Source organism: Pteronotus mesoamericanus, unplaced genomic scaffold (assembly GCF_021234165.1).
Source record: "Pteronotus mesoamericanus isolate MK-2021 breed Mesoamerican mustached bat unplaced genomic scaffold, CSHL_Meso_final scaffold_167, whole genome shotgun sequence".
In the NCBI taxonomy this organism is placed as follows: domain Eukaryota; kingdom Metazoa; phylum Chordata; class Mammalia; order Chiroptera; family Mormoopidae; genus Pteronotus; species Pteronotus mesoamericanus.
In genome coordinates this window covers 28,227,886-28,251,300 of record NW_026555308.1, presented here as the reverse complement: position 1 = coordinate 28,251,300, position 23,415 = coordinate 28,227,886, and positions in this window count along the sequence as shown.

The window sequence follows — 23,415 nt, the reverse complement described above, 5'->3', positions numbered from 1 at the left end:
GTCAACTAAAGTGACAGTAGAAATCTTAAGTCATGACATTAACAGTGTCTTTTCCTTCTTTTTGATATCTGCTGGAAAATTTCTAGGGCAGTTGCCATTTTCATCTTTCTCACATAGGGATAGACAAATAATATGAGCTCTACCTGTAATGTTTTTCTTGTTTATCATTAAATCATTAATTTTTAAAAAACTCAAGTCCAACTCTCATGCTTAGGATTTCGATGTAGTTCAAGTCAATTCAATACTGTATCAGGTCACGGGTTCAGTCAAAGAAACAGAACCACTACGATGAATAGATAGATGGATTTCTTCTTTTATTTTTTCCTCCATCCCTCCCTCTCTATTTTTTCTTTTCCTTTCTTTTCTTCTTCTTCCTTTCATCTATCGCCTATTTCATGTTCTTGGTTTTATTGTTGTTTAAATATTTAATTGACCCATAAAGCATTTTGGTGTTAAAAGTGGTAAAGGTAAAGGTCCAGATTTAAAATACTAAATTTCTAAATACTGAGATTTTTATTCCTTATTTCCCCTATTGATGGGGTCATCATTTAAGATGTTGTCCTGCCAATTGTATTCTAACTTGGAACTCTGTGGTCCTAAAATAATCTGTGATAATCTCTCTCAATTGCAGCCCCACCCTTCATTTTTGTATATGAAAAGGTGTAGTTACTCATCTTCTTTTCCCTTGTTTTCTTTCTTAGATCAGGCTCTGGAAAAGAGTCTGAAGTAGAGAATTGAGTGCAGAAGGTTTATTAGGGAGTGGTTTTAGGGGGTACATTTGGTAGTAAAGTCTCAGACATTCCTTCAGGGAGCCCTGGAATTAGAATTAGCCTTCATAATTATCCCAGATTGAAGCAAGGGGGCTGAGCCTTTGCAACCTTACAGCAGCCATTCGCTGTTCCCTGAGAGAGAACCTACAGTGAGGCAGATCCCCATGGTGAGAGACTGTTGTGGTCCATCAGCACATGATACTCCCTGCAACTGGGGGATTTATGGTTGGCCCCAAAAGGGGGCTCTGGGCCGGGGGCCAAAGAGAAAGCAGTTGTCCGTGAATTTTACTGTCATCCTTCTCCTTTGCTCTGATGTGGTTGCAAAACTTTCACTCTGGTTGGATTCTAAGATTCCAATACTTATTTATGCAATCACTTAGTGTTTTTTGGTTATGTCAGTTTTTCTGTCAGTTTCAAAGATGTTTCTTCATTTCTGTTTCTCTATGTATGAAGAAAATTAAAAAGTTTGAATGTTTTATTTCCTCTGTCCAGTCATTTTCAGAGATGAGTATCCTCTGAAAGCAATTATTCTGGAATGGAGACCAGGGGTTAAATGTTAAAGTCAGTTTCCAGAAATCTGTCCGATACTGGTCTAAGATAATTTATGAGCATATTGAGTATCTTCCAGGGAGAGGTCTGGTGCTCAGTGAGGTGGTATAAGGTATAAGGCAAGGACATTTTCTCTCTTTCAGAAGACTGAATACTAAACGTATAACTGAACTTGTTCAGTTGTAACTGATGAAAAAACAAACCAAACTGGCTAGTGTCACGGTTAATTTTTTGTGTCACATTGACCAGGCCGAGGAGTGCCCGCATTAAGCATTACTCCTGCATGAGCTTCGAATTTGAATCAGTGGACTCACAATCACAGGTTACCCTCCCCAGGGTGGGGGCACCACCCAATGCATTGAGGACCTGAACTGAACAAAAAGGCCAAGGAAAGCAGAAATCACACTTTTTGCTTCCTGCCTGCCTGCCTGAGCTAATATATCGGTCTTTTATTGCCTTTGGTCTGCGAGTTATACCATCCACTCTCCAGGTTCTCAGGCCTTTGATTTCAGACTGGAAGTAACCACTGGCTTTCATGGGTCTCCAACTTATAGATGGTAGGTCATGGGATTTCTTAGCCCCCTTAACATGTAAATAATTTCTCATAATAGATCCTTTCATATATATTATATGAATTATATATGTTATAAATAATCATGATTCTATTGTAGATTATATGATTATATATTATATACATTATGATTATATATAGCCATATATAATATATATTTATACATGCATGGTATATATCCTATTGGTTCTGTTCCTGTGGAGAACCCTGACTAATGCACCTAGGTGAAATGGGAATTTACTGGCTAATGTAACTGAAACGTCTGTGGCTGGCTAAATCCAGGGATTCAGATGATGTTGCCTGGATTTAAGTATCTCTCCATCCTTCTGCTTGGTTTTTATCTGTGTCAGCTCTAACCCCGTACAAGCCCTCGCATGATGACTTAGGTTTCTGCCAGCACACCCAGAATTCCTTCCTCTCCCATGAAAACCCCAAGATACGGGGCTCCTTTTCACTCACAACTTCTAGAAAACATGGGCCTGAATCTCATTGGCTAAAGGAGAGACTATAATGATTCGTTGGCTTAGGACTTGTGTTCACTCTTAAAGAATGTGTTGCGTCTGAATAGCCTGAAGGTCAGAAAAGTGGGATTTTAGAGTCAGAAATTGGGAGATACTGTGGTGTGATTGGGAAAAAAAGAGAAACAAATGCCAGGTAACAAAAGAACAAAACGACTTCTAAAAAGAGCCAGGCTATATATATATTTATATTTTCACTTAATGGATATTTTTTGAATACCTGTTTTATCCTGGGAAGTATATAAGATGCTGAGACACAGAAAACGAGAAAGGCCTTGCTCTCAAGAGGCTTGTATTGTAGCAGAGGGGAAAAACAGAAAATAAACAGATACATACCTAACCTGTTGTCCCAGTCACCAATTTATTGTCTCTCTGAACCCTCCCTTCTTTGTCTTGCTTTGTAACACCCGAGCCGGACCCCGTGAACGTTTCTCCTTTTCCAGCTAGCAGAATGTTCAGTGTCATCAACAGAAGTCAGGGGGCAAAGGGACGGTGGCAGGAAGATACTTTCTTTCAAGCTTCCAACTGTCCATTGATTATTCAGCGAGGAAGTCCGGCAGTTCTTGCAGATTTGCTCTCGCCACACCCTGAGGGTCAAGCTATCCCCGCCAGGGCCACTTCCCAGCAGTTCTTACCTGCCTTTGCCCTCCAGCAAGGTCGGGCCGCACTGCTCCGGCCACACCTACCGGCAGACAGGCCGATTCTGGACCAACGCCAGCTCCAACTGCTTACATCTTTTGGCAAGAGCAGACTGCTTCTAAAGACCAGTGGAAGCCTGGGCCCACTGCTAAGTTTCTTTGCCACATCAGACTGCATGTTCCTGTGGTAGCTGTGTCCCTTCTGAGAGGTTATGAGCCTCAGCCTTCAGGGAAGGGAACACTCTTAGTCCTCAGTTTGCTTGCTGAGCATTTTCCTTCAGCCAAGAGGTAGTAGCTACCTTTTTGCGTATGCTACATCTAAACCCCTCAGGGTCCTCTTCTACCCCTTTACGTAGTTAACCACCTCCTACTCATTAACAATTCTTTGTATGAAATTTTCCCTATTTAAATATTTGGTGTGGTTTCTGTCTCCTCTCTGGGCACTGACTGATAGGTCATGCATTAAGTGCTAAAAAGAAAAACAGTTTGTAAAGGAGACAAGGAGGAATTGCTTTGCATAGTGTCACCAGGGGAGGACTTTGAGGCCTGAACAGAGCTTGGGTATGAAAGTGTGTTTTAGATGGAACAGCCAGTGCATGCAAAGACCCCGAGGTAGAAATGAGCTTGGCCCAGTGAAGAGCAGAAGCCTGGTGTGACTGGGGTTGAGGGAGTGTGGGGAAGAACAGTAGGAAATAAGGTCAGAAAGGCAGTGAGGAGCCAGATCCTGGAGGACCTGGAGTGTCACGGTGAAAAGTTTGGATTCTATCTGGCAAGCAATGCAAAGCCACTGGAGGGTTTTGAGCAGAGGTGGAACATGACCTGACATAAGGGGTCTGGTCTGCCTGAGTGCGGTTGGTAGGGTAATAACATGGGTGTAATAATTTATAGTTTTAATTTGAACATTTCACCTAAAATGTCATATGGTGTACTTGAGTGTGATATTGTTATGTTACAGAATTACACACTTATGATTTTGTAATAAAAGATTTTGAAACATAAAAGGAGAATTATTTGTCCCCAACCCTGTATTTTAAAGAATCCTCTCTGGCTTCTGTGCCAAAAAATCAAATGTAGCAGGTAATGAGGCTATTAAAATAATTCCCACAAAATAATGGAGGTCTGGACTAGGTGCAGAAGTAGAGGTGGTGGGAAGCGGTCAGCTTCTTAGAGGCAGAGCCGGCAGGCTTTCCTGGTAGACTGAAGAAGGAAGTTGCCATTTACTGAGATGGAGAACATGAGAGGAAGCATGTGTGGGGTTTCTGTGGGTCAATTATTTAGTTTTGGAGAGTTTTAACATACATTAAATTTGAGAAGCCTATTAACATTCTGAATAAAGCTACTGAGTGGGAAATGTGGCATAGGAGCTGGGGGTTTGAAGAAAAGTTTGGGACCAGAGATGTATATTTGGTTGTCTTTAGCATATAGATAGTAATTTTACTGGATGGAATTTCAAATGCAGTGAGTACAGAGAAGGTAAGAGAAGCCTGAGGATGGGGCCCCAGATCTGTGGAATATTTAGAGGTTGGCAGCATAAAAAAAACTAGCAAAGAAACGGATGGGAGTGCCTGGTGAGCTAGAAAGAGAATCAAAAGAAAGTTGGTTCTAAAAGTAAAGAAAATATTTCAAGAAGGAGGAAGGACATGAAAATATTGTGTACCAACTGTGTCAGAAAGAGTAAGATGGAACTTGCAGTTAGATCATACAACGTAGCAATATGGAGATCTTGAGTGCTTGGTTTCAGCCATTCCTTAAACTAAGTCTATTCCTCAACCTTTAGGTTACATTTATTTTTTTTTCCTACTTTTCATTAATCTAGTTTGAGTTGGATTGTGATTTATACTATAAAAATTATTGAATGAGTGGCTTTATGGAATTTTATAATGGGGAAGGCAGATAATAAATAAATGATTAATAAAATTTTAGATAGTAATGTGCTTTGAAAAAATTTAGAAAGGTTAATGAAGTAGAAAATATATGTGTGCATGTGGAAGTGTGCGAAGACAACTTTATTTAAAATGTCAAAGACAGTCTCTCTAAGGAACTGACATTTGAGCTGAGATCTGGGTTGTCAGGAAGCCAGCCATGTGAAAATCTGGGGCATGAGTTTCCCATTAGGGGAAAATACAAGTACAGCGCTCAACATCCAGAAGCACTTGCTGTATTCAAGTATCATAAAGGAGGTCACAATAAATAAGGTTGGTGGGTGAGACATGATCAGTTCATGTAGGGTCTCTAACAACTTGATAGGGAATTTGAATTTTATTATAACTGCATTGGGAAATCAACGGTAGTTTTACAGTAGAAGAATAAACTTATTTGTGTTATGCTCTAAAACAATCACTTTCACTGTTTCGTGAAGAACAGACTACAGTATGACAAGAAGAAAAGCAATAGAGAAACCAGTTTAAAGTCTAATTCCAAGTGAGAAATCTGCTGGCTTGAACGAGGATCCTTGTGGAGAAGACAGGGGAAGTGGTTGGAATCAGAATAAAAAGGACCTTCTGATGGATTGGATATGTGAGTGGACGTTGGTTGGAAGTGTTGGAGAGTGGGAGAAGAAGGTCAAAAAACAACAACGAAGATGTTTTCTAGGTTTTTGGCATAGGCAACTGGCTGAATATCAGTAGTGCTAATGGGGGTAGAGAAGATCTGGAGAAGAAAAGGTTGGCAGGATTGAAAATGGGTTGAGTGGATAGATGTCACAATTTTAATACTGGATGTGTTAAGTTTGAAATGTTTCTTACCTATAAAAGAGTGGATGTTGAGTAGACTGTCGGGTTTGCCAGGATGAAGTTCAGAAAGGTCATCTGGTCCGGAGATGACTTTATAAATATATATTCTGTTTGAAGCCATGGGATATGAGGTCTCTCAAAAGGGTGGAAATAGAAGAGGGACAGGAACAGAGCCCATGGATACTTTCAGAATTCAGGCAGAAAATATACTTTTAGAATTCAGCAGAGAAGACTGAAAAGTACAGTTGACCTTTGAACCATATGGGTTTGATCTACACAGGTCCACTTACATGTGCTTTTTTATCCAATAAAGATACAGTTGGTCCTCTCTATCCCCGAGTTTCGCATCTGTGGATTCAAACAACTGTAGATGAAAAACAGTACCTTGGAGCTGCAGTTGGAAATCCATGGATAGCGAAGGTCAACTTAAATCACACGTGAATTTTTTACTGTATGTGTGTCAAAAATTAGGGGTGTTGGTGGCCCTAACCCCCATGTTATTCAAGGGTCAACAGCATTTACTATTGAGGTCAGAGAAAATCCGTGTGATTGTGATATTAAGGGAGTCAAGAGAAGGAAGTGTTTTAGAAGGAAAGAATGTTCTCCGCCATGTCCACTGAGGGCCAGCTACTGAGAGGCCGGTGAGGTGAGGACTGAGTTGAATATGGCTTTCTAAGTTGACCTTGAGAGAAGTTTCAGTGGAGTGGTAGTAGAGACAGAAGATTGTGTGGTGGGCTGAAGAGAGATGGGAAAAGCAGGACCTGGAGAAAGAAAGAGCACAGACAATTCAGTCAGAGGAGCAGAGAAACAAGGCGGTTGCTTGAAGGGAATATGGAATCCAGTGAAGGTCACTTGCATCCAAGAGTTCTGACCGATACTGTGTCATTATACAGATGAAGGAAATGGGGCTTAGAGATTATATACGTGCTGCTCAATGACACGCAGCTAATATGTGGAAGTTTGTTTAAAGCCAGGGCTTTTTTTGCTGAAGTCCACAATCTTTCATACTGCGTGGTAGGCTTTGCTATTTATACACTATTTACAGCATCTAGCACTAATAGACATTATTATAATAAAAAGTATTTTCAATATTCAATATATCATTATATTATTATTGTTGTTATTATTATTCTGATTTCCAAGCATCTAGGATACCTTTACCACAGTGCCTGTGATAGTTGCCATCCACATAAAATAGAAAAATTATAGCAAATGAGGCTTGTCTTCCTAGACTGCAATCTGCCTCACAAAGAAGTTAATGATTTAGCTGGTGAAAGATAGTTTAAAAACTTAATATTTCTTTATTTTATTATTATTCAAGGCACAAAGGTCAAAAGTACTTGCTAGGTCCCAGATATACAACAAGTTAATTTTTTTCTTCTAAGAGTGTTAAAAGCTGTATGTTTAACTACTCTCTTGAAATGTCGATTTCCTAATTATCACCATTATTTGATGCTCCTGGTACACGCCCAAGTAAGAATTAATGGGACAGTCCTCTTGTGATTCACTGTATAGACACTTGTCATTTACATTAGTATTTTGAATTTCTTCATTAATGTCTAACCTTTAAATTCAATGGCCTCTATGCCTGTTTTCTGAGATACATTTTCTTCCTGTTATGCCATTAATTTGAATATTTATGACTATTCTTTGTACTGGTCCTTCACATTATTTGGTTGTATCTAGCTGACCTTGAATTTGTCACCTAGCCTTAACTCTTGTACAGAGTTGACAGAATTACTATAGTCTGACTGCTTTTTGGCTTAAGCATAGCAATGGGCACTAGCAAAGTGCAATCTAATTGCTGTCCTGCTGCTCATTCCCTTTTCATTCTGGAAAGATCGCTAGCCTGCCCAGCTTCCTTCCTGCTCTCACAACTGAGATGGTAATCAACAACCTTCTCTTCCCAGATTACTAGATTCTGGGCTTTTTATGACGTCAAATATTTCAATATCTTGTGCCGCTTTTATTTCAGGGGAGGAGTAGTGCTTGCTGATCTTACAAGGGTGTTGTGAAAATTAATTAGTTAATGTTCACAAAGTACTTTGAAGATTAAAAGCCCAGCATACATGCTCATTATTGTTTTATGCACACCAAGAGCCTAGCTGGGCAGGCGAATGTGTTTCCCAGGGATGAAAGGATTACGCAACATAGAAAATTGTGGTTTAGTACTGCAAGGTTGGCAAACAGGTTACTCAGATGGCATACCCGGGACTTACTCTCACCAGAGCACAGATGTTCCCCCCAGGCCTGGAAGAATGTTGTTTGTTAGAACTGGTGCCGACTTCCAAAGCATCCCAGCCAAGACAAATGTTATTTTACGATATTGAGTATAATATTAAGACTGATGAGTTTCTCAGGTTGGGAAGAAAGAAAGGAGAAAGAGAGCTCCAGGTCTCTGAGGCGCTAGCGCTGCGGCCGAGCCCTCGGAACCCTCCTTGAGGGCAGGAGGGAGGGCGGGGTGACTGCAACAGGCCTGGACGGGCTCGCCATGCTCAGCAGGGGTCCCGCTGAGATTCAGTAAATAGAGTCTGCCGGTCTGCAAGGCGTAGCTTAATCTGGAGCCCCTCGGGAGGAGTTTGAATTGGTACCGCTTTTCAGGAGGAGAAGTTGGTGATGATTACCCAAAGTGTGCCTCTTCAAGCCATCAATTTCCCTCTGAAGACTTCGTCTTCAGGAACATTTACCTGGTTGCTTTGGTGTTGTTAATAATGGCAAAAGTTTAAACAATGTAAATGTCCAGTACTAGGGGATTGATGATGCAAGTTATGGTTCAGACATAAAGTGAAATATTATAAAGTCATTAAGATGAGATCCTAGACAGTTACTTGTTAACAAGATAGGATATTCAGAAGATCAAGTTGAGAAAAAGCCAGCTGTAAGGATAATATATATCATGCTAAAAATATTTTGAAGTGTTTTTATTTTCTTATTTGCGTATTCCTATTTTCTAATTTCCCTATATTAAGCATTTATTACTTTTGTAATTTGAAAACGCTTAAAGAAAAAGAAAACATATCATCCCAGCAGCATTCATGGGGAAAAAGATTCAAAATAATAAGATCGTAAGATGACATAAAACCTTTGGAAAAGACCCAAAGGTGAGAAATAAATGCTAGGATAGCTTAGTTTATCTCACAGTTGACCAGGCTTTTTCTTGGCCTCAGTTTTCCCTGAAGGTTTCAGCCATGCGTGGTGTCCCGACACGGGCCTCCACGACCAATCCTCCCTGGGCTCAAGGGCACAACCAACAGGGCCTCTCCCCAGGTCCAGAGCCAGCACTCCTTGCCTCACACCCAAGCTGAGGCTTGAGATACTGGGGATTACTTTGCACCCACCGGGAGCACAAACTAGCAGACTGGAGAGTTGGTGCCCTGTGAGCAGAAACTTTGAGGAATGGAAGACAGGTAGCTAGCAGCTATAGCTTTTGCCCTTCCTTCCCTGAATGCAGGGCCCTGCGATGCAGGAGCTCTGAAGACTCTGAAGAAAGAACGAGCCATCAGCAGCCCTCCATACACAGAGGCAGCCAGCTCTATGAAGCACTCTTTCGTTGGCTCTTCCCCGCTTCTCTGGTGTGTTCCCCCTTCCCCTCTCTTCTGTGTCCCTGCTTTACACTCTCCAATAAAGAGGCAGCGCCCAAGCTTTCCTTGGGCTCTGCTTGCTGGGGAGCATCATGCTTAGGTATTGTGAGAGACACACAGACAAAGCAGCAACCGGGTTCCAACAGACTATTGCCAATTATTCAATCAGACTTAAAAATAATAACAGCTGATATTTATTGAATGGTTTCTATGAACCACACACTAGACATTATAGCATCAAAATTTCGTAATATTTGTAATTGAAGAAACTTTGTAGAGGTTAAGATGACTGCCTGAGATCACAGAGCATGGGAACTTGAATTTAGGTGTGTCTGATACCAATTTCATGTCCCTCACACCGCATGGTACACAGTGGGCTATGGGAGAATCTAAGGGGTTTCCTACCTCAAGGGTTATAGTTATTGCAAGATACATAAAACAACAAGACAGAGTGAATGATGGTGTTTAGTAAAATGTTCCGTTGTGTGACACACAGTATAATTGCTATCAAATTCAGAAATAAAAGAGAAATTCCAAGAAGCCAAATGGAATGTTAGGGAGGATATTGAACCAAAGCTGAAGCTTTAAAGAATGAGTGTGATTTGAGGAAATGGGAAGAAAAAAAGGAGTAAAGCCAAAGAGGTTTCTGGCTGAGAGGATAGAGATGAGGAATGCATGACAAGTGTGGAATAGAGAGAGGAAGTCCAGAATAAAAGGAAAATGGCCTGTGGTGAGTTTAGTAAACTTGGTTCCTGGGGAGCCAGATTATCATGGTTCTTGAATGCAAGCAGAAGAATTTGTGTTTGTTATATAGAGAAAAGGAGCTATTCAATCCTGAGCGGGAGAAAGGTATGATCATGTATTGGAGAGAATCCTTTTCTAGGGAGGAAGTATATAAAGACAGGAAGGTTTGGCTATTGTGTTGAGTCATGCAAAGTTCTGGGTAGATGTAAGAATTTTGTGTTTATAAAAATGAAACTCACACATCACAAAGCTGATACAGTTAAGAAATTGGCATACAATGAAAATATGGGTTAGAATTCTCTAGAGCAATCTGTCCAAGGAGGTAAGCTCCCATAACAGTAATTTCACTTCAGCAAAGACCATCAGAAAAGATTGCATTTATTTAATACTTACTATGTGTGGAGCACTGTGCCAAGCTCTCTGCATGGCATTAATCCTTACAAAGCTTTTATTATCTCCCATTTTCGCTTGGGGAAATGAATGGTGAGAGAGGTTCAGTAATGTGTCCCAGTTCAGTGGCTAGGAAGTGACAAGAGTCAGAATATAAACTTTGATCTGTTTGGCTTCTTGTTTAGGGTCCTCTCTCTCCTTCCTCTTTTGGGCATCAGCTTCCCAAAGCCCTTCCCCTGGGAAGGTTTGGGTTACCTGAGACACAAGAGTGGCAATTGGTCTTCATGAGCACCCATGTCAACTAATTAAAAATTAAAAACTTCTCAGGTTATGAGGATGTTAGAAGCCTTTGCGTCAGTCTGGTTGGCTGACAGATTCCCCCCCGCTGAGTTGGCATTTGAAGGAATTTAACATTTAGCGCAATTTCCCATCACTCAGAGATGAGAGCAAAATCAAATAATGAGATTTGCCAACATTCTTATGCTGACGTACCTGTTTGTGATGCAAACAAATTTAAGTCCCCATGGGAAAAACAAAAATTCTAGGAATTAGAAAATGGGAAGTGGTGACACCTTTTTAAAAAGCCTATCAGTGTTTTTTTATGCAGAGAATGTGTTGGGCTAACAAAAAGGAGTGCAAACCAAACAAATAGACCTTAGAGATAGACATTTGTTCACGGGAAGGACAATCAAGCCCTCCAGTGAGCACACTTCAAATCACCCTGCACTCATGTAAGCTGGGTGGTAGTCTTCCTCATGGAATTTGAGGGGTTCTAGGGGAGATTGCTCAATCTGATAGAACTGCACATTCATAATTACAGGTGCTCACAGTTTCAGCAATTAGGCATTCCTTTCTCTCCTCAGATAAAAGCTTTGGGGCTTTACAAGTTACTTATTAAGATGCAAATACCCCTGGGAGGCATAACACCTTGGATTCCTTTTAGATAATATGTTGAAAAAGAGTCAGTGTAATTCAGTTCACGTCAATTCGCTTTGGTTTGCCTATGAGCCCTACCAAGTGCACACTTTGCTGGATCTTTGTTGAGGGAACGAAAGGTGAATCAGGTCAGTTTCAGTCTTCTGTGAGCCTCTTTAAGGGGCAGATAGAGTAAATATTTTTGGCTTTGGTGGCTACGTGGTCTCTGCCATAACACCTCTGCTATGGCAGCCAGAAGGCAGCATGTCCATCAATGTGGCCACGTTCCGGTAAAATGTTCTGTGCCAAACAGGCTGTGAGCTGGATGCTGACCTCTGATCTATAGGCTTAGAATAGGGCAGGGGATTTATTTAGGATTACCTTCTGATGAAATAACCCTCCAGGAGGAGTTTGTAGGGCATTGGAATTGACTGGAAAAATCACTGGAATCATCTGGAAAAAGTTAAAAAATATGGAAGTCTGGCTCCCCTCCCAAGGTATGGATATTCATATAGAATTGTTCCGGAGGTGTGACCTAGCACTGGGAGTTTTCAAAGATCAACAAAGTCTGAAACACCCTGTTGTAGGAAAATACCTGGGAGATATCGTTAGACACGAGAAGCCTCCAGCAGCAGTATAGGGCAGGGGAATGGAGATTTACAAAGGATGGCTGTGCACTTCCGCCCTTCTGGAAAAAAAGGACACTTAACATGGAGACTTCCCCACCACACTGCAGATCTTGAAATTTAAGAAACTTTACTGTACTTACAGAACTGGTAATATGCTGTTTTATAAAATCAAAAGAGCTTGTATCTACCTCAACCTGGCAACTATTGCAACCCCCATCCCTGCTGTTAGCTGAGATCTATAATATCTGTATTCAGATGCTAGCTACATTAACTTCCAAGGGCTACTGCAACAAATTGCCACTAACTACGTGGTTTAGAAGAACAGAAATTTATTCTGTCACAGCTCTGAGAGCTAGGAGTCTGAAGTCCAGGAGTTGATGGAGCTGTGCTTCCTCTGAAATCTCTAGGAGCAGCCCTGTTGTACGCCTTTCTCCCAGTGGCGGGGGGTTACTGGCAACTTTGGCATTTTCTGGCTTGTAGGTGCCACCTTAATCTCTGCTGATCAACACATTGTGCTCTCCTTTCCCTGCATATCTCTGTGTTTCTTCTTCTTTTTTTAGGAGGACATCAGTCGTATTGTATTCAGGGTTCACTCTACAATATCATGACCTCACTTTAACTTAATTACGTCTGCAAAGATGCTATTTCCAAATTAGGTCACATTCACTGGTACTAGGTGTTGGGGGTCCCATGTGAACATTTTACCTTATCCTTGTGTTTGAATGGCAGATGTAGTGGGGAATAGTGGAAGGAAACTTGGACTTGAGTCTTAAAGCAGAGTTTGCAGTTTCACCTGTAAAATGGGACTAAGAATCAGGAGAATGATAATGAGGAGACATGAAGAGAATTTTCAAATGGAAAAGCCCTAGAAGATTTAAAGTAGGGAATGTCTGGGGAAACTAAATCAATTAAAATGTACTATGTGTATTTTCAGGTTAATAGGCAGTTAGGATTTAATGAAGAGGCGAGATCAAGACCACATTCACGGGCCCCTGCAGGAGCAATGAAGTCCCTGTTTTGCAGGCCAAGGTTCTTGCTGTGTTACGCTGTCTATTTAGTCACAAATCTCCAGAGCCCTTGGTGAACGCTATTACTCTAGAAAAGGAGCTGTGGTTTATAGAAGTGTTGTCCCTTTAATTTCTAGGAAAGTGTGAACACAGCCTGTTGTCATTTTTCCACTTAGTCACAAAGAGGGGTAGTTCCTTTGGATAGATCTCTTGTTCCCTTATTTTCTCAGTCCAAGTGATGTATCAGATATGTCCCGTCCATCCCTGAGCATGCTGATTACAAAGCGAGACACCACATGTCACTGTAGAAAGTTGGGAGAACTTGCCCCTGACGTGGGGCACATTGTGTCTCAGTGTCCTCATCTGTAAATTGGGGATGAAAGTATCAATGTCAGAGACTCACTGTGAGTAGTCATTCGAATAACATGTAAAGTTTGTAGACAATTCTATTAATAAAGCATCAGGACAAAAGCCTGGCATTTTCTCCTCTGCAATTCAAGCCAGGAACAGGACAAGACTCTGTTAGGGAATGAAAGAGACAAAGGATACCCTGTAGGATTCGAAAATGTCTCCTTAAAAAATTCAGTAGTGTCCAGACTACTAGACAGAAAACAAAATGCTGGCAGGACATGGAGCCTCTCTTTGAAGCCCATGAGTGCGGGAGGGAGGGAGGGCCACGGCCCCAGCAGGCAGCCTGAGCTAGTAGGCTAGGCCCCAGCTCCCACTCAGTCTGCTGGTAAATGCTCGCCCACAAGGCGGCTTATAAATGGGAGCGGGTACTACTGCCCAGAGCCGAGGGACGTTTCCAGGGAGGTAGGGCAGGTGGGTGGAAGGTACTCCAGAAGAGGCTCTATTGGTGCCCCAGATAACCCAGGGCTCAATTTTCACTTTGAAAGAGGTTCTGCTTGGTACATTAACTTTACTTTAATGAGGCTTACCAATAGAGTCGGGACAGGCTGGGGCCCTCAGCCTCCTTCCATGGAGAATTAAAATGAATCCAAGGGTCATGGAGAACATGAAAGGGCAAACTCTCTATTCGTTTCCCTCTTCTCCTCCCTCTCTTGACTTCTTCAGAGACTTTTGTTCTCTTTTGTCACGTTCTTGGGTTGCTAGCCCATTCCACTTTCTTCTCCTGCTTAGAGATGGGGATGCTCAGAGCCGTGCAGTGATGTTGCAGGGAGCAGGGGTCAGAAACATACATTTTTAGGGAAAGTGAAAACTCACGGTTATGTTCAAGGAGATGATATTCCATTTGTGTCTATCTGTGTTGGGGATGGGGGAGGAGAGAGAGTTTTCAGACCTGTTATTTGGCCAAATGAATCAGGATTAGAGATTCACCCACAGACAAAGAATGGGGTATTTGTATTGTGAGTTACTATCAGGTGCGCTTCGCTTCTCAGCCTCGTCCCATCCCAACCTTCCGTGTGGGTAAAACCGGGAGAATATTAATTATAGCATAATTAAAATGCCGTGGGTGGAAAGGTGAGATTAAAGAGTAGAAAGCTGAATTAGCAGGTGTCTGTTTCAAAATTCAGGTGAGCTGTCAACCCTGAAGCAATCAGGGAGAGAAAGCCAATTTACTGCCAACCAGTGATGAATGTTAATTCTTACTTCCTTTTTCTGCCCTAAAATTTGGAATCAAACCCAGCCTACTATACGTATATTGCAGGAGAGAATATGGCAAAGGGGACTATTTTGTTTTCTTTTGTTATGGGATCTCATACACACAGTTTTGAATTTGGTTATGTAAGCCTGAAAAGTGGCAAGTTGTCAGGGAGAAGTAAAGCAAATATACTCATTTGGTTGATTCAGATCTTAAAATGATTAGGGGTGAAGGTTTGCCTTCAGAGAAAATCATGATTTGGGAAATATAAGAAAATTACTTCTACTTAACTTGCTGGGTGAACTTTTTGTTAAAAGCATTACACAGCACTTGTAAAAACAAAAAAAGTCATATTTTGATTCTTCAAATTCTCATGTAACATCAAAATACAACATTTTATTACAAATCAACTCTGGGGTGCTTTGAATGGCACTGGAGGAAAGAAGGGCAGCAGGCATGCATGAATACTGTAAGAGGCTGAGAGTGGTGAGTAGCATAACAAGGGGTATGAGTAAAATTTTTCTTCATTCAGAGGATGGTGAAAATCCTTTCAGTTGGAGATCAGGGAAGGCTTCTCTAAAAAAATGGCATCTGGGTTAGATTTCAATGATGAGAGATGGATATTGAGGGAAGGATAGTAATTACAGATGAAGAAGAGAGAAATAAAAAGAGGATGCTTAGACTATCAAATGTTGTATAGTCTTTTTTTTTTTTTTGGATAAAATACAGGCAAAGACTGATTGCTGTGTTAGCATTTCTTAATCCTGGCTATATATTATTTACATATAACATGATTACTATATATAGAAAACCCTAAAGACTTCACCAAAAAACTAGTGGATTCAGTAAAGTTGCAGGATGTGAAATCAAGATACATGGGGCAGGGAGAGTGGTGGGGGGAAAATAGAGACAACTGTACTTGAACAACAATTTAAAAAAATAAAATCAACATATAGAAATCTGTTGTGTTTCTACACAATAATAACAACTGATCAGAAGGAGAAATTAAGAAAACAATCACATTTACAACTGAAGTTGAAAAACATGAAATATCTAGGAATAAGTTTAACCACAGAGGTGAAAGGACTGTACTCTGAAAACTGTAAAACACTGAAGGAAGAGAGCGAAGAAAATATAAATAAATGGAAGAATATACTTTGCTCATGAATTGGAAGGATTAATATTGTTAAAATATCCTTATGGCCTAAAGCAATATACAGATTCAATGCAATCCCTATTAAAATATCAATGTCATTCTTCTCAGAATTAGAACAAATCCTAAAATGTATATGGAACCACAAAAGATACTGAATAGTCTAAGAAATTTTGAGAAAGAACAAAGTGTGAGTTGTTATGCTTTCTGATATCAAACTAAACTATAAAGATAAAACAATCAAGACAGTATGGCACTGGCATAAAAACAGGCACATAGATCAATGGAATAGAATGAGGAGTCCAGAAATAAATCCTCATTTATGTAGTCAATGAATCTGCAACAAAGTAGACAAAGATCTTCAATGGGATAAAGGCAACTACTTTGATAAGCTGTGTTGAGAAAACTGGACAGATACATGCAAAAAATGAATTCTGACCACTTTCTTATACCATATACAAGAATAAATTAAAAATGAATTAAAGACTTAAAGACTCAAAACAATAAAACTCATAGAAAAAAATAGGCAGTAAACTCTTTGATGTCACTCTTAATAATGTCTTTTTGGATATGTTTCCTCAGGAGAAACAAATGAAAAAAGAATGGGACTACATCAAACTGAAAACATTTTGTACAGGTAAGGAAACCATAGGAAAAAAAAGAAAAAAGACAATCTACTGAATGGGAGAAGATATTTACAAATGATACATTCAATAGGGGTTAATATAAAATATATATATAAGAAACTCATACAACTTAACACCCCCTCCCCCAAATAATCCAATTAAAAATGGGCAGAAGACCTAAATATACATTTCCCCAAAGAGGACATATTGATGGCCAATAGACAAATGAAAAGATGTTCAGCATCACTAATCATCAGAGAGATGCAAATTAAAACCACAATGAGATATCATCTCACACCTGTCAGAATGGCTTTCATCAATAAATCAACAAACAAGTGCTGGTGGCGATGTGGAGAAAAGGGAACTCTTATACACTGCTGATGGGATTGTAAATTAGTGCAGCCACTATGGAAAACAGTATGGAGATGCCTCACAAAATTAAAAATAGTGCTGCCATACAATCTAGTAATTCCATGTCTGGGTATCTATCCAAAGAAAACACAAACACTTATTTGAAAGGATATAGGTACCCCTACAGTCATTGCAGTATTACTAGTAATAGCCAAGATTTGGAAGCAACCTAGATTTCTATCAATAGATAAGTGGATAAAAATGATGTGATGCACACACACACACACACACACACACAGGCACACAATGGAATACTGTGTAGCAATAAAAAATAAGGAAATCTAGCCATTTGTGACAATATGGATGGACCTGGAAGATATTATTCTAAGTGCAATAAGTCAGACAGAGAAAGACAAACACCGTATGATTTCACTTACATGCGGAATCTAAAAAAATAAACAAATGAATAAACAAACACAAAATAGAAACAAACCTATAGATACAGAAAACAAGTTAATACTTGCCAAAGGGGGCTGGTAGACAGATGGGAATAAATAAACCCTGGGTAGATTTTAAACATGACCATGACCAGTCACATCCCAGGCCGACTGAATCAGAAATTTAAGAGGTGCCCAGGCAGCAGTATTTTATTTTTTAACACTGTCCAGGTAATTCCACTGTGCCAGCAGGAAAAAGAACCTGGCTGTAGCTGATAATTAATTACAAACAAGGCCCCTGATTTTATTCTCCCTTAGGACAGCCTGGAGGAGAACATTTTATTGGCGGCAAGGTAATTAAAAAATTGGCTTTTTGATATATTTTGACTAATTTATCTTGCAAAACATTACTAAATGATTTCCTTGTTCATCTCAGAAGCGACTATGATAGTAGTGGTAGAGAAACAGGGGACTGGAAAAAGGGATCATGGCCAAATCATGGAAGATCTTAATACCAGGCCAAGGAGCATGAATTTCATTCAACAGTCAATAGGTAACACTGAAAGTTTTAAATCCGGGGTGATTGAAAAGCCACAGCTGTGGGTAGGGATATTAGTATGGTGTGCATTAGCAGGGCTGAAGCAATGGAAAAAGAGAGCCAATTAGGGGATTACAGAGGCAATTTAAGCAGGAGGTGACTGTGGCTATAATAGCAGGATGGTTTTGAGAATGGGAAGTAGGTGAAGGGGAAATACTGGAGAAATAGAGCTGATGGAAATAATGTGGTAAAACTTTTGCTCATTTCCTTCCTCTGGCCAAGTGAGAAACTTGAGGATTAGAAGTGTGTTATATGCCTTTTAAACAAGCCATAAATGAGTTGAGGCGAATACCACTGTAGCCTAAGTGTGGAGATATTGTGTAATAACGGGTGAGGGAAAACATGGCATTTAGGGGGTACAGATTTCTCACAGAAACCGGCTGGATTGGTAGAGTTTCCAGGCGGGGGATGTTTAGTTGTGTTTGATTAAGAATTGTTTGGAAGAAAAAAATGCACATTGGGGTCCCCTACCTACCTCGGTCCCTGACCATGGGACGTCCCTTTAATCCCTTTTTCTGGAACGAAAAGAAAACCTAGTTTCATGGTGTAGCATGGGATAAGACTGATGAACAAGGTTCTGAAAGGCAGGCGTGTTCAGAGCATTAGAGGCTACAAAAAGGTGAGAGTGGGTGAGGATCCTAAACGACACCAGGTTCTCAGGTAAGTGTGCAGAAACAAGTTAATACTGCAGGCCTGAGACTTTCTCTCCTAGAAAGGCCTGCTTGCAAGGTTAGTGTAGGCTGGCATCCGGGATCTTAAGTTTTAGGAAGATTCTCATCCTTTCCTAACTGATAATAGTAGACTGTGCCTAAATTGTGCAATGTGGTTTGTGTTCAATACCTGCTTTTCTCCTGGGAGTCTGGAATTTTGCTGTCTACTAAGTAGAGGGTGCCTATGTGACCAGCCCCCAGTAAGAAGCTTGGGTACTAAGTCTGTAATGAACTTTCCTGGTGGATAATGTTTCATATGTGAGTTGATTTTGTTTTTGCTATAATAAAATCATAGCTGTGACTATATACTTGGATCAGTGAACCCTCATAGTGAATCATCAAACCTGGGGGTAGTTTTGGGGACTCCTGATAGAATAAGAATGAAAATAATTTAAGATCAGCCTAGTCAGGAAAAAAAACAAACAAACAAACCCAGGAAATCTTGAACTAGTAAATTTTCAAGAGCTAAAGTAAATGGGTCTATATGCCGTTGAAAGTCATAAAGGAGACAGATTTGAATTGAAGTTGTTTATCCAAGCTTTCTGATTATGATGGAAACTGAAAGCTGGCATTTTCTACTTCCTTTAAAGAAATAAAAGGTGAACACAGTGAAAAGAACAACTGACAAAAATAAAGTCTGAAAGAAGCAATTATTCAGCTTTTATACTTGTACTGCAAAATTTTAAAATTTCAGTTGACTCAATACTGCTCCCCCCCCACCCCCACACCTCCCCACCTCTCACATAGGTTATGAGCATCCCGCCCAGGTGACCAGGTACACCCGTGTGGCAAAGCTGGCTGCAGTGCTCTTGCCTGCCCTCCCCTGACCATGACCTAGTAAGAAACAAAGGCCCCGATGCAATCCCCATCCAGCCTTTTCTGTGCACGCCACCTCGAGCCCCACTCAAGGAGCTTGCCTGCAGAGGTGAATCAGCCTCATCTCTGCTATTTTTCCCTTTACACCTCTCCTTGCTGTGCGATAACAGGATGTGTACTTTTTTAGCCATGGACTACCAAAATAAAGACTATTTTCCAGCATGGTAGCTGTCACCTCTCAGTGTGTACAGGATCCGGCGGAAGTAATGCCTGCTTGAGTGTGCTTGGTAGGTTAATATGGGTGTGATAATTTATAGTTTTAATTTGAACATGTCACCTAAAATGTCATATGGTGTGCTTGAGTGTGACATTGTTTTGTTACAGACCTACATGCTTATGATTTTGTAATTTAAGGAAAGGGGCATTATTTGTGCTGGACCCTGTAGTACGATTGAGGGCAGAAGTTCAAACCAGTCCTTAGAAATATGAAGAAATGCCCTATTAGCAGAATGAATGATATTAGCTCTTGATTAATTCCCAGAAACACGGTGGCCCATGTTTGATTGCATTTTGAATCTCTATGGTGCTTACATTCTTTTCACCTGTCCTACTGTTGCTGCTTTTATTCCTTGAATTAATATTTATCAAATATGCTTTGGGCTGTGCTCCTGGCTCTGTGTTTACAATGAAGATATGCCATGGTTCCTTTTCTGGGATGGTCCCAATGTGGTGGGTGACATCAGTCACACAAACAGATCATTAGAACCTAGGATGGGCTGCACAGTGATGCTTTATGCAGGATGCTAGGGGAGCACATTGAGAGCTTCCTTCTCATTAACCTTGTTGAAGTAGGCATTTTAAAGTCTCAGGGCTTGGGACCATGCCTCCTATCCTTCTTCCTTTCCCATATCATGGAATAGCCCTAGGAACACAACCAGCATCGACACAATTCTTACTGAGAAATTCACCCGCCCCTGTGTTCCCAAAACCGTACATCTAACCTTGTGATCTAGAAGACATTCAGCTAATTCTCTGATTTTCCTTCCTTTGTTAGGAAGAAATCACACAGATATAAACCAGGTGAATTTTACAGTGTGGTTTGCTGGCATCAGGTTTGAGGGGAACAAAATACCATTGTGGCCATCTGCCAAAATGCCCCTTGGTGACCACTGAAGCCAGACATTGCCATGCAAGGCCTCTTGCACATCTGGAATGAGTTTGTTTTGTGATGTGTGTGGTGTTTTCTCTGCAAGGAAAGTTCTATATTTAGGAAGATTGAAGTGAGAAGTTTTTAATCTCGTCAGGAGTAATTACTCATAGTTAGGAGGTCCTTTGCTCCAACTGTCACATGACAAGTTTACAAATGATCAGTGAATCTTCTTGACTTTTATGACGTCTGCAGCCAGGTCTTGGACTGCTGTTCTTCAGATTCCAACGGAAATCACCCTCTGAAGTTAGATCAGAGCAAAAACCCCTAACTGTCCAAGACAGCCTACGTGATTGATTTTTGGTTCAATATGAGGAGCAATTTTTTATGTCATATTATAGAGGTTTAGCTTTGGATCTAACTGTAGGTAAAAATATTGATATTAAAGTGGTAACAAGAAAAAAGTGATTCTAATTTCATGTTGTATAAAATAAAGCTCCTTCTTTGAATGAAAACTAGAAAATTTAGAATTTCTCCTCATTAGCAGCTCTACAGAACTGTAAACCTTCTGCAGGTTTCAATATGCAGAGTTATATTTAAACATATTAATACATTCATACCTACAGAAGTCACCTATCCCTGATTTGGATTTATGAGTATACAAGTACCTACACGCTTTATCCAAAAGCTCATATTTATGAATAAAAGTAGGTCCTAGTTGATTGTATTGAGCTAGGAAATTCTATGTGGGTATTCTGGGTCTTTGCTGTTGAGATAGGAGTCTAATTGTATTTTAAAAGTGACTTAGTTAAAATAAATAAGACTTGGTATACCTGTCCAGGAAAGCAGAACAGGATTCAATGAAAGGTTTACTCTTTGAGCTGGTGTTCCATGGAAGGAATAGCTAATAATAAATGGAAATGGTGGTTGGAATATTAGGAGTTTACGCTATAGAATAAGCAATTTAGTATCTACCATTTCTGAGACAGAAACAGTTTCACAGATCCTTTGTCTCATCTTTTTACCCTGTAGACATGGCACTGGCTACTATATTTCTTTTTCTTAGCCACAGTCAAATGGGCTTGAACTACATTATCACTATGTTTTGTTTTTCTTTTCTTTTTACAACGACTCACATTTTCATCAGATTAATAACAACATTAACCCTTTTTTTTTTGGTGGGAGGGGACGATAAAGCATAGTACTTTGACACGTACTATCTCGCTGCAACTGAATTTCACAACTAGCTTGCAAAGAAATTGGGGAAGGTAGCAATATCCCTGTTTGGCATATTAGAAACCAAGGTTCAGAATCCCTCAGTGAATTTCCTGAGGTGTCACCACCAGGACCAAGAATTGCTCAGCTTTGACCCTCAGTGTCAGGTTTCAGATGCCCTTTCCGCCATCCCTCATTGCTTTTACTGAGCACCCTTGCATGCAAATGCATAGTGTGCGCAGTTGCTATGCGTTAAATATTCAAGTGAACTTACTTAAAGGCAACAGAATAGTCAGCCAAGACTGACCCAAACAGACATAGCTTTACCCACATGACAGCAGGTTAGAACGTGGGCAGGGAGCCCAGAATGTGTCTCCTTGCCGGCGGATGGACAGGAATCTCTCTGGAGACTGGCCAGGAGGCCAGAAGGTCTCCCAGAGGGTCAAGAAAGCTGCCAGGAGGAATCTATAATGCTTCCATTTTGGGTTTAAAGGACATTACAGTCACAGCAGTCACATCTTATACTCTACACAATGCTGACCCAAATGCACATATATCAGTTTCTATGTAGATGATATCTTGCTGTGAAGGGTGAATCTATAGGCAGTTTTCTAGTTTTAACTTTCAGTCAAACCAATCAGCATAAACCAGTCAGCAGTATATGTGGAATGACAGATACTTTCAGATCTTTGCTGAATTAATTTGGGCACAATCCAAGGCTGGAGTGCTCTGCCACTGCACATTCGGACTTTTCCCACGACTGACAGTGGCAGAGGCTGCTAATCGCCTAGCCAGCACCCACTCTCCCCTCCTTCTTCAGTTATAGGACTCTGGTTTTAGAGAGCATTTTCCACACTCTGCCTCACAGCTAGATGTGGCTGCGTGGGTACGTTTTGGTCAATGAAAGATTAGCAGAAGTATTCTGTGGAGCTTTTAAAATGTTTCCTTAAAGGGAAGTGGCTTAACCTGCCTTCCTGCTGCCTGGAATGTGTGTGTGATGGCTGGCCCTCTAGAAGCTGTCTTGTGAACCTGATGTCAAGGGCAATCAAGATCCTGGGACTTGAGGCATGAAGGACGGTGAGGAGACCAAGTCATTAAAAACTGTGGGCTTGCCACGACAGTCCTGGATTGCTGATCTCCAGATTTATTTTATGTGTCAGAGACATAAGCTCCTATTTTGTTTAAACCACTATCATTTGGATACCTTATTACCTTGCAGTGGGGCAGTAGAAGAGATCTAAAAACTGATTAAAGGGGAGGTGAAAAACAGATTTTAAAAATGTAAAGGAAGAAGAAATAACATGAGGTCTAATAGCAAAACAAAAGAAAATAAGCGAATTACATAGCTGAATAATATTTAACTGCTGTTTTCCCATTCTTTCTATACCTACTCTTTGCCCTACCATTTAAGCAACACTGTCCTGGTGGTAGGAATAACAGAGAGCATGAAGTGTCAAATTACAGGTTTCCACAGGTTTATGTAGACTTTTAAGAGTCTATGGAACAGACGATTATATATCTTTTTAAATTGCTCAACCATTTATTATGGAGAACTTACCGGTGTTCAAAAGTAGACAAAGCCGTGTGGGAAGTCCCAGTGCTTCTCATCCAGTCTCAGCGACCGTCAGTTCATGAATCTTTTCTCGTCCACACCTTCATCCACTTCTCCCTTCTCATTACTTCTTAAATAACTTTTTTAAGAGTTCATTTTCATG